The following is a 9,432-nucleotide window of genomic DNA, read 5'->3' as shown; positions in this document are numbered from 1 at the left end:
TCACCCCGAAACTGGCATCTCTTCCAAGGCCATGAGCATCATGAACTTGTTCGTGAATGATATCTTCAAGCGCATCGGGGGTGAGGCTTCCCGCCTGGCCCATTACAACAAGCGGTCGACCATCACTTCCCGGGAGATCCAAACTGCTGTGCGCCTGCTGCTGCCCGGGGAGCTGGCCAAACATGCCGTGTCAGAAGGGACAAAAGTTGTGACCAAGTTCATCAGCTCTAAGTAAAGCTTCCCAGTGGGATGATCGAAAACATACCGGCTCTTTTAAGAGCCACTCACAATTTCAGTACAAGAGTTGTACAAAAATTTAGACAAGTTGCGCATATTTTGTGTCTGACTCTAACAAGAGCTAAGGTGAAGTTGGAGTAACCGGTTCATCTTCCCAGTATAATCCCGGTGCTTTAAATTCCTCCCAATTCACTGACATGGAATTGTTACGGCCAGATTCCCCATCAATCCGTCCATCCATGTCGAGCGGAGAATTGCTGCCGTTGCTGTTTCAGTTGTGGGTTAAGGAGTTTATTAGTTACAGTTAAGTGGTTTCTCAATCTCATTTCCATTACGGGTTGCAAGAAATTAAGAGAACTGAGTTCCCAGACACTCCACTATTAACTACATTTGCAAAAAATGTGCCGGGTTTCAGTAACAGGAATTTGATTTTAAATGTAATTAGATTTTTGACGGAGATACGCCATTTTGCAGCGCATAGGGTAAGTCGCATTCTTAGCGGCTCACTTTTTTATGTACTTTATATCCCACTGACAGATGCCTATTAGCTTTGATGATTTATTACTTCTACTGAAGGATTTCCGAATTAATTACAATGGCTGAAAAAAGTCGTTCTGGTATTGAACTGAGAAGCGGCAAGACTTTTCCTGAAACGGAGCAAATGGAACAAACCAAGAAGGCGGAGGAACTTGTTACTTTAGCAGGAATATTTTTTTCAATACAAGACATGAAGTCGGAATTTGGGTCGCTTAATACCACAATTGATAAGCTGACAGGCTCAAACGGGAAGCTTTAAGAAGCTATCTCTATGGTTCAAGATTCTCTGAAAAATCTGGATTTTCAGCTTCAAACACTTCAGCAGACTACAACCGGAATTGAGAATGAACATGATCTATTCAAGCATTTTCTCAGCATTCACCTGAATTACATCCTCGACCAATTGTACTCTCCCTGCATTATTATACAACTAAAGAAGCCATACTTTGAGAAGCCAGAAAAAAGCGAAAGTTAATCTTTAAATTGGCAGAAATTCGTATAGTTGAAGACTATCCTTCTGAAATCTTTGCCGAAAGAAGGAAATACCGAGAAGTCATAAGTGAAATGTATAAAATAGATTTATACCCCTCTCTTCGCTACCCAGCAAGGCTGATAATCTTTCTTGAAAAGTCTCAGTCACTGAGAATCTACTCTCCCCAGGAGGGATGGGAGTACATTAAAAATCTTAAATTTAAACCTACTGAATAAAATCTTAAAGTTAACCCATTTACTCAACAGGTAATTCTTAAGTATTTTGTTGTATGAGATGTTTATGGATCTTCTGAGCTAAGTTTATTCTATACTTTTTTTTAGTCTCTGGAATAGGACGTGGCTGATTAAATTTTTCCCCCTATTAATTATTAGTATATACATAACTGTTTTGTAGGGAACTTTTATAGTATTATACTCTAATGGTCCGCACAGGACCTGTCGTGTATTAATCTTTTTATTTTTTTTATTTGTTTCAATACTAATATAGTTTTAGGTTTGTTATACTCATGTATTCTTTTTTCGAGAGAAAGAACTTTGTAATATTATTTGCTCGGATTTATTCTTTTTTGAATATGTGATTAAGATACTTTAGCTGATTTTAAGATGCCGTTGCCGATTATGTTTTTATTACTGTTAGACATAACATTGTAGTATTTGAACTTTGTACTTTTTATTATGGCTATTTTGCGTGGGATTTTTGCTTTAATTTAATATTCGTAGCTGCAAAATGGAGAATAGGGTCAAGGGTTATTAGTTTATCATGTGGCCAGCCTATTGGTCATTGGATTTCTCACCTTTTGGGAGGGGGGGAGGGGGCTATTACAGTAGGTTTTTTTCTTGATTGGGCAGTTCTTTTGATGGATTTTTTTCTCGTAAATACGTCATTTCTTCTGGTTGTATCCGTACCTCTTGGTGTAATCTGTGCTTGTGTAACATTTCATTTATATAATCTGTCAGAAACGTCCTGCCCCTGAATAATGGCCAAGGACAAATTCAAGGAAACAAAGTTTATTAGAACAGGTCTGCAGAGCTGGGTGCCTTAAAAAAAAAAGGGGACCACGAGCCTTACACAGTTCCAACTTTTATATGTCTCTCTTAACTCCTCCCCTCCTAGCCCAGAAGAGCCAGGAAGTGCACATTCTTGAGCTTAGTACTTTTCCATTCCATATCTGGAGTTGTCTTTCTGTTACAACCCATAGACGACCGTTACATCCTCCATGTTATTATCAGTAGCATATTTCACAATCTTCGCTGTTACACCTTTGCAGCTTTAGCGACTACACCCCCCCCCCCTTAGTCAACCTTGCGTTAGCAGTTTAGCAGAAGCTTAATATTTAACTCCTTCGGGTCACTGCACATCTTAATAACGTAATTACCTCTCACAAATCCACCCTTTTTCTTTTAAGATGTGCAATCTCTTTTTCTATTTCCTGATAGATGGACGGGCTCATTGAGACTACCGCACTTTTCTCGGATTGGCGCTTCTCTGCTTCCTTCTTTTTCTATTTTGTATTACTGTCTGTATTACCTTATCTACATGTCTCTTAACCAAACTGGAAGGAATATCCCATTGTCCCCCCTTATTTACACATAACCACCTGTCATTCCGGGGGCAGCTGAGACTTCCCATGATTCCCCCTTGTCCTAAATAGCCTTTATTATAGACTTGATAGTACCGCTTACCATTTTCCCAACACTCTTCTCTTCTGCTTTTATCATAACAACGGTCATTTACATGCGAGTGGGATACGAAGGATTCAGGGAAGACCCGACTTCCCACCCGCACTGTTGTTCGACACTTATCACATTTTCCCTCCATCCTCCCAACACATAATATACACAGTATAATACAAATTATCCATATTACTGCGCTCTTCATGCGACTCATCTCTGTTGCCTCTTTAGTTTCACCACCAATGGTTTTTCTCCTGGTTCACAGGTCCACTCGTCACCGCTCTCAGGCTTCACAGGCCCCTTTATTCTTGACGCGTGTGTCCACCCTTTTTCTTTTGTCCGAACTGCAGCTTCAGTTGTGAGCAGGACCTGGAAGGGACCTTCCCACTGCGGTTGGAGCTTCTCTGGCTTCCAGGTTTTCACCAGAACCCAATCCCCTGGGGTTACTTGGTGTAGAGCGAAGTCAAGTGGCGGCGTCTGGGCGAGCAGACCTTTCTTGCGTAGCTCTGCAAAGGAACGGGACAAGGCCAGTAAATAGTCCTTTACAAATAAATCACCCCCCTGTAGAGTGGGATACCCCTCTATTTTATTCCAATATGGCAGTCCAAAGAGCATCTCATAAGGAGATACTCCTATGTCCTTCCGGGGCTGTACGTATTCTCAGGAGAGCGATCGGCAAGCACTTGGTCCATGGTAGCTTGGTCTCCAACATCAACTTGGTTAGCTGTGCCTTCAGGGTGCTGTTCATTCGTTCTACTTTTCCTGAACTCTGGGGATGCCACGGGGTATGGTACTTCCATTCGATATCAAGTGCATCGCAAATTAACTGGTACGTCTCGGAGGCGAAGTGTGTCCCCCGGTCAGATTCTATGGACCCCACAATTCCATATCTGGGGATTATGTTCTCAAGTAGTATCCGAGCTACTGTGGGCGCATCTGCCTTAGTAGTTGGGTATGCTTCCACCCAGCGTGTAAAGTGATCCACGATTACCAATAAGTATTTCCATCTCTGCACTGGGGGCAGCTCGGTGAAGTCGATTTGGATTCTATGGAAGGGTCTCATGGCCAGGGGTTGCACACCTCTTGGGATGGATCGCATCACTTTCTTGTTTATTCGCTGGCACGCTGGACATCCAGTTACCTCTTGTTGGGCCAAAGTGTAGATTCCCTTGCATGCATATTCTCTCAGAATCGTGTCACACATGGCCTGCACTCCCCAATGGGTTTGTTGGTGCAATCGTTGGAGGATACTCCGGGTAACCTCTTTATTTGGGAGCTGCCTGCCATCGGGGATCTTCCACCTTCCATCTGGGTCCTGTCGGGCTCCCAGCTGATTCATCTTGTCGATTTCAATTTGGGAGAAGACTGGGGGCTTGATGATCCCTTCTTGCATTGGGATCAAAGTCAGGAGTCTTATCGGCTCCTCAAGGGCTGCCCGTCTCGCCTCTTCGTCTGCCAGCCTGTTCCCTAGGCTCAGGGGTTGATCCTCTCTGGTGTCCGGGTACATGCACAACGGCAATCTCTGCTGGCAACCTGAGTGTCTCCAGGGTGGTCTCTATCATTTGCTCATGTGCCAGCCCCTTCCCTCTTGCTGTTATCAAACCCCTTTCTTTCCAGATCTTCCCAAATGTATGCACTATACCATGAGCGTATTTGGAGTCGGTGTATATTGTACCAACTTGTTCTTTTAATAGCGTTAATGTTCTCTGCAGCGCATACAATTCACAAGACTGGGCAGACCGATTTCCTGGGAGTCTCCCTGACTACACTACTCCTCCTTTTCTTCCGTCAATGACAGCGTACCCACTGTATCGGGTTCCGTTGATACATCGGGATGATCCATCTATGTACAGGTCCTGTCCTTCCCCTAATGGAACCTCCTGCAAGTCCTCCCTGCTTTTGGTTTGTAAGTCGACAAGCTCGATACAGTCGTGCTCCGGTTCCTCATTATCTGAGCCTCCATATAGGAATTGGGCCGGGTTACAACTGGAGTCCTTAGTAAAGTTCAAATCTTCACCTACCATCAGGATGGTTTCATACTTCAGGATGCGAGAGTCAGTCAACCAGCGATGTGCTTTCTGGGCTAACAAGGCACTGACAGAATGCGGGGAGTGTATTGTGATCCTTCCCCCCCCCCCCCCAAAGTCAATTTCCGAGCCTTTTCCACCAGTACTGCAGTCGCTGCCACGGCCTGCACGCAAGTGGGCCACCCACGCGATACCGGGTCCAACATTTTGGATAGAAATGCCACTGGTTGCCGTCTTCCCCCTCTCTCCTGTGTGAGGACCCCCTGCGCCATTCCCTCCGCGGTGTTAACATACAACTGGAAGGATTTCTCCAATGCCGGCAGGGCCAGCACGGGGACACGGATCAGTTGCCCTTTGATATAATTAAATTTCTGTTCTTCCTCCGTAGTCCACTTTAGAAGGGGCTCCTCCTGTCCGAGTTTGTCATATAGAAATTTGACTAGCGGGGTATAATTCTCAATCCAAATCCTACAGTACCCTACCAGTCCCAGGAATTGTCTTATACCGGTTGCAGTCCTTTCCTCCCTTCCATTGAAATAGGGTACTGTTTTCTCCGTACCGGGGAACTGTTAGGTAATAGTAAGATTTGCAAGGAGGGGGGGGGGACGTTCAAACCCCCCCGGTTCCCTTCCTTGTACCATACCTCCGGGCTTATTTTCCTATCGTCTTCTTCCCTGAGGGCAAACAGCTGTACCACTATCTTCCCGTTCCTGGGCACAGTTCCGATGCCTAGCCTGACTTGCAGATCCCGCCCGAGTAGGTTGAATCCCGCAGAGAGTAACAAAAGTAGGTCCTGTCCCGTTACCCTATCCTCATGTTCAACTTTCACGTTTTCTGTAACAGGTACTTGTATTATTCTCCCTCCAATACCGGATACTCCCATCAATTTTGCTCCGCTCTGGGTCCCTGATGGTATCTCTATTATACTCGATCTTTCAGCTCCTGAGTCGACCATGAAGGTTGTGTCACACCCTTGGGGACGTAATTTCAAATTTACCAGGGGTTCCTGCCGATAATTTTTCTTCCCCAAGGGTTGGAACCCCCGACCCCCCTAGTACTCTTCTTCCATCATGGCGTACGAGCGCACTTCCCGTCGGTATCTGGGGCACTCGCGCTTGACGTGTCCCTCTTCGTTGCAGTGAAAACATCTAGTGGCCCTCCTGGGTCCCCTACTTCGATCTTGACTGCTACTTCGTCCCGGCCATGGGTCTCTCCTTTCTCTTTTATCTGCGGTCACCTGTTGGACCGTCTGAACCATTATCTTGGCTGCTTTTTTGTCTGCTTCTCTTCATCCCGTCTTACAAACACTTTCTGTGCCTCCCTAAGTAGCTCACTTAAGGGTTTAGTATTCCAATCTTCTAGTTTTTCCAGCTTTTTCCTTATATCTGGCCATGCCTTCGATACAAATTCAACACGAATCAGCTGTTGGCCAACCTCCGTCTCGGGGTCTTCTAATAGGCCTTTCATTTCCTTTTTAAAATTCCGTACCTCGGTGCTAGTCAGGGGAACATTAACATACCCCGTCCCTCCATTTGCTCCTCCCATAGGCACTTTTCTCAGAGGACATAGTCTGGCGGTCTGTTCGACTTCCTCTTTGTGAGTTTTAGCTGTTTGTGACCTGGTTTCCCTCCTCCTGGCTCCTATAACCTGCGGTTTTGCACGCTCCGTTTCCTCTTCACCCTGGTCTGCATCTTCTCCAGTTGCAGCTGCCGACTCATTTTCTCTTCCCCTTGCCTCAGGGTCTTCGATTTGCGGAGCGGTAGGGGGCACATATGGGGGCGGCAGGTGGTCGAGCACCTCCCATGTATTCTTTTTCTGTCCCCCTTCATTTATCGTTTTCAATTTATAACTATTTGTCGTTGGTAACCAGCATAGGGCATAATCACTTTCTTCGGGTTTAACGTTAGCTTTTGAATTCACGTACAAATTAAGGGCTTGTTGTACCCAATCCTCGCTAGACCCGAACTTAGGCCACCACACAGCCGACCCTTGGATCGTCTGGCGGGACCAGAATTCACAGTACTGTATCATCTTTTTCTTTGACTTCCCTTTTCGTCTCCCGTAATCCCAATTTTCTAACATCCGTCCCAAGGGACTATCAGGGGGTACCCCGGTGTATTTTTCATCGTTGGCGCCTGGATTTCCTTTACCCTTTTCTCCCTTAGACCCCTTATTCACCATCTCGAGGACTTGCCTGGTTCCTATCCACCTGCAGGGTAACACCGTAGTTCCGCACTCCTCGCGCACCACGTCTCTGCAGGAATTTAATTTAAATGTGACCCACCTAACTCGATCACTCCTGTCCAATTCCGGAACCTTTACTCCCGCGATCGCCCAGCAATCCACCTGCAGGGTAACACCGTAGTTCCACAATTCTCGTGTACTACGTCTCTGCAGGATCTCTTACCTGGGTCCTGTGCACAGGAATTACTCGATCCCTCACTGTCTCGACTGCCTCGACAACCCCTCTTTGTTTCCTTGAGTCCACCGGATATCACTCGCTTAAGCCGCGCGGGGCGACGAGCAAGGAATCAGGGACTGCCGAACTCGGCAGGGTGCACCTTCTCCGATGTCCTTCCTTGCCCCCTTCACGGCCGGAGTGTGGATCCCGGACGAGCCCCCAGGTTGTCAGAAACGTCCTGCCCCTGAATAATGGCCAAGGACAAATTCAAGGAAACAAAGCTTATTAGAACAGGTCTGCAGAGCTGGGTGTCTTAAAAAAAAAGGGACCCCGAGCCTTACACAGTTCCAACTTTTATATGTCTCTCTTAACTCCTCCCCTCCTAGCCCAGAAGAGCCAGGAAGTGCACATTCTTGAGCTTAGTACTTTTCCATTCCATATCTGGAGTTGTCTTTCTGTTACAACCCATAGACGACCGTTACATCCTCCATGTTATTATCAGTAGCATATTTCACAATCTTCGCTGTTACACCTTTGCAGCTTTAGCGACTACCCCCCCCCCTCCCCCTTAGTCATCCTTGCGTTAGCAGTTTAGCAGAAGCTTAATATTTAACTCCTTCGGGTCACTGCACATCTTAATAACGTAATTACCTCTCACATAATCTTAAATTCAATTTTAAACATGGATGTTAATAAAATTAATATATCTTGGAATTGGAACGGTGTGAATCACCCCATTAAGCGTAAAATGATATTTTCAGAAATTAAAAAGACAACGCAGATATTATTTTTGCGCAAGAAAATCATATACGGAAACAGGATGAGGACAGATTTTTTTCAATGTTGGAAAGGACCTTTGTACCATTCGCTGTCGGATAATAAAATGAGAGGCGTATCTATCTTTCTTAGCTCCAAAATCCCTTTTGTACACTTTAATACTATTACTAATTCGATTGGAAGATACTTAATCGTTACTGGGTTATTATGCGGGCAAAAGGTGTGTGTATACGCACCTAATGTAGATAATTCTGATTTTTTAAAAGAAACTTTTTTCTGAGTTACCGAATTTGAACGAATTTAAGTTGATTATGGGTGTTGACTTTAATTGTTGGTTAAAACCGGCGATTGACAGGTCATCAACCAATCCGTCGCTTCCTAATAAAGCGACGGCCTGTATTAATTCTTTTTTATTAGAATATGGCCTGGTCGATATCTGGAGATATAAAAACCCAAACAATAAATATTTCTCTTTTTTCTCACACGTTCATCATAAGTAATCCCGAATTGATTACTTTTTTTTAGACACACGTTTGTTATACTCCGTTGTTGAGTGTGCGTATGACATCGTTGCGTTGTCAGATCATGCGCCTTTAAACTTAACCCTGAAGCTTTCGGATAGCTTTTTGAAAATCTCACAGTGGAGACTGAATCCCGTACTGTTACGTGATCCAACTTTTGTTAGTTTTATTAAGAAGCAAATTTCTATATTTTTTGAATTTAATACAACTGAAGGAATGTCAAACCTGGTTATATGGGACACGTTGAAATCTTTTATTAGGGGACAGATAATCTCATATTCAGCAGCTTTGAGAAAGAAAACTAAAGCGGAATTGTCAGTGCTTATTAATAAAATTAAAGAGATAGATAAAGCGTATTCAGTTAAACCTACAGAGGACCTATATAAAGAAAGAGTCGAACTTCAATCACAGTATGATTTGCTTCTGACCTTTCCCATTGAACAGCATTTTTTTAAATCCTAAAGTTTATTTATATACATGGGGAAAAATCTGCTAAGCTTTTGGCGGGTCAGTTAATGGCTGGGATGGTCAGAAGACAGATTTTAAAAATTCGTAGACCAGATAGAATTGAAACTTTAGATCCTTATGAAATTAATAAGATATTTATGGATTTCTATTTTAATCGTTAAAAATCTGAATTCTCTGATAGTACTATTACTATGAATAGATTTTTGTAAAGGTTAAATATACCTCAAATTTCGACTCAAGATGTTGATATATTAGATGCACCTATTAAACAAGAGGACACAGCCAAGGCTATATATAA

The 9,432-nt window shown here is 44.1% G+C and overlaps 1 long non-coding RNA gene across 1 annotated transcript; it reads right to left on the bottom strand.

Annotated features, from left to right (window-relative positions):
• Positions 1–2,258: 2,258 nt before the first annotated feature.
• On the bottom strand, positions 2,259–8,019 carry LOC140714278 (uncharacterized). The gene is made up of 2 exons (XR_012095853.1): positions 7,375–8,019; positions 2,259–3,446 (listed from the first exon to the last, which is right to left on the bottom strand). It is a non-coding gene; the product is annotated as an uncharacterized lncRNA (long non-coding RNA).
• Between the last annotated feature and the right edge of the window lie 1,413 nt (positions 8,020–9,432).

This window comes from Hemitrygon akajei, chromosome 2 (genome assembly GCF_048418815.1).
Source record: "Hemitrygon akajei chromosome 2, sHemAka1.3, whole genome shotgun sequence".
Lineage (NCBI taxonomy): Eukaryota > Metazoa > Chordata > Chondrichthyes > Myliobatiformes > Dasyatidae > Hemitrygon > Hemitrygon akajei.
This window is presented reverse-complemented; position numbering and strand designations above follow the sequence as displayed.